The following is a 2,960-nucleotide window of genomic DNA, read 5'->3' as shown; positions in this document are numbered from 1 at the left end:
CTCAGTCTCAATCCACAAGATTGCTTGGTTTGTGATTTGAGACTTCTCATGCGTTTGACCCGAATTTGCGGGTATGGGTCTCACGAAACCCAGATAGTCCTTAAATGAGTTATAACATTTCATTTATTTGTGAAATCCTTTCATAATCAAACAATAATTTTCGCGGGTCATGGGTCTTTACCAAACCCGGATAACCCTTAAACAGGTATAAATCTCATCTATTTGTGAAACTTTTTCATTATCAATGCCTAATTTAATTTCTCTTTTCTACATGTTCTGTCGTTCTCTGTCGCTAGTTTATCCTTTTCATTTACCGGTTATTTCCGATTACCACGCACCGTCGTCAACCTCCCCTCTCATGCATCAACAACCGTCGTCACATACATCAACCGCCCTTTTTTAATAAGACAAATATTTGTAATCATGTTTGTTCGTTTAAAAAAATTAACATGTTCGTTTTCGTTTATATTAGTTCGTTAAAAATTTAATAAGCATACATCTCAATTGAAAGAGCCCAAGTGTTAAAAAATATAATGAACCTAACAAACACACACACACAAACACAAGTTTTTAATCATTATAATCATTACAAAGTATAAAATAGAAAAACAATTAAAAACAAAAACCTAAATAAACTCGCGTAACTAAAATTCTACTAACAGTAATAATAATATATAATGAAATACAATTAAAAACACAAGAGAAAGGCCTACTTTTATAGTTTCGTATTTCATATTTATGATTTTATCTATAAGTTTTTTTTTATACATTTGTGTACTTTTCAATTCCCTTTATTGATAAGAAAAAAAAACAAAATGTACTCTTTTAGCCTCCATTCCCTTTATACATAAAAAAATACAAAATGAATTTTATTATACCCAAACATAAATCATTAAACAATAATAATAATTCATGGTCTAGTCTCTTTTAACCACTTTGACCTTTCTATGTTAGTTACGTGTTGTGTTGACTTTTACTTCTCTTTTACCACGTGATTATATCCTGACCATGAAAGACCAAGGAAGCAAACCTTTCACGATCTTGACTCATACTTTTCAAAACATATATCACGTTCCAAGATATTATTATTATTGTTATTATTATTATTATTATTATTATTATTATTATTATTAATAAATGATCCATAATTTCTCTTCTATAAATATACCAAATCTTACCAAACAAAACTCACACAACAATCAATCATGGCCACCAACAAACTTCACTTCCTTCTAGTTCCTCACATAGCCCCTGGCCACAGCATTCCCATGATAGACATGGCCAAACTCCTAGCAAAACAACCCAACGTTATGGTCACAATCGCCACCACGCCTCTCAACGTCACTCGTTATAGCGCCACACTAACCGAAGCCATCAAATCCGGACTACCCGTCCGTTTCCTTGAGCTCCCATTTCCAGCAGCAGAGGCTGGCTTACCCGAAGGATGTGAAAGCACGGATAAGATCCCGAGTATGGATTTTGTCCCAAACTTCTTGTCTGCCATTGGCATGCTACAACAAAAGTTGGAAGAACGTTGGGAAACGCTAAACCCTCGTCCGAATTGTGTAATTTCGGATAAGTACATGTCTTGGACGGGTGATTTTGCGGATAAGCATCATGTTCCTAGAATCATGTTTGATGGGATGAGCTGTTTTAATGAGTTATGTTGCAATAATTTGTATGTTTCCGAGGTGTTTAAAGGTTTGCCTGACTCACAACCATTTGTTGTCCCGGGTTTGCCTGATAGGATTGAGTTCACAAGAAGCCAGCTCCCAGCCGAGTTTAACCCGAGCTCAGTTGACACGAGTGAGTTTCGTCAGCGTGCTAGGGATTCCGAAGTGAGGGCTTATGGTGTGGTGATTAATAGTTTTGAGGAGCTAGAACAAGAATATGTTAATGAGTATAAGAAGCTAAGAGGGGGTAAAGTTTGGTGTATCGGACCGTTATCATTATGTGATAGTGACAATTCGGCTCAATCTCAAAGAGGAAACATAGCCTCGATCGATGGACAAGAGTGCTTAAACTGGCTTGATTCTCACAAACCCAACTCGGTAATCTATGCTTCTTTTGGCAGCCTTGTGAGGATTAACACCCCTCAACTTATTGAGCTTGGGTTAGGCCTAGAAGCGTCAAACCACCCGTTCATTTGGGTGATTAAATCGGTTCATAGAGAGAAAGAGGTCGAGGAATGGTTAACGGAAAGTGGGTTCGAGGAGAGGGTTAAAAGTAGGGGGTTTATAATCCGAGGGTGGGCCCCACAAGTGGTAATATTGTCCCACCCTTCAGTTGGAGCGTTTTTAACACATTGTGGTTGGAACTCGACTCTAGAGTCAGTTTCTGCGGGTGTTCCCATGATCACATGGCCGCAGTTTGCAGAGCAGTTTATTAATGAGAAGCTTGTAGTGCAAGTACTTGGGATTGGTGTTAGTGTTGGAGCTGATTCTGTTGTTCACGTGGGCGAAGAAGATCGGTTTGGAGTAAAAGTTAAGAGTGAGAGTGTTAAGAAGGCTATTGAGAAGGTTATGGACGACGGGATTGAAGGAAACGAGAGACGGAAGAGAGCTAAAGAACTTGGAATAATAGCTAATAACGCGATACAAGAGGGAGGGTCTTCGCACTTGAACTTGACCTTGTTGATTCAAGACATAAGGCATCATGCAAACAGTTTAAGTTAAGGATTGTTGATCTAACCAATGGGCCAGGTTGAAATATATCATGTTGGGTTGAGTTAACACATACCTACAGGCTACAAGTGTGTAACTTTTTTTTTGTAAAATATTTTTTAGTTATATACGTGATTAATCTATTCAAATGTTTGAAATAACAATACATTCAATTGATAAACCTCGGTTTAGATAACTTGAGTTGGGTTACAAATCCATATGGTTTGGGCCGAACACAATAACATAAATGGGTTAGGTTATCGTAAATGAGCCACAACACTTTGATTGCGCAGAATA

At 37.6% G+C, this 2,960-nt stretch overlaps 1 pseudogene; it reads left to right on the top strand.

Annotated features, from left to right (window-relative positions):
* The first annotated feature begins 1,205 nt into the window (after positions 1-1,205).
* Positions 1,206-2,699, top strand: LOC143618878 (UDP-glycosyltransferase 73C4 pseudogene; annotated as a pseudogene).
* The last annotated feature ends 261 nt before the right edge of the window (positions 2,700-2,960 follow it).

The sequence above is a fragment of the Bidens hawaiensis genome, unplaced genomic scaffold, assembly GCF_021521415.1.
Source record: "Bidens hawaiensis isolate Kalapana, Puna unplaced genomic scaffold, B.hawaiensis_p1.1 tig00002343_1, whole genome shotgun sequence".
Classification (NCBI taxonomy): Eukaryota; Viridiplantae; Streptophyta; class Magnoliopsida; order Asterales; family Asteraceae; genus Bidens; species Bidens hawaiensis.
This window is presented reverse-complemented; position numbering and strand designations above follow the sequence as displayed.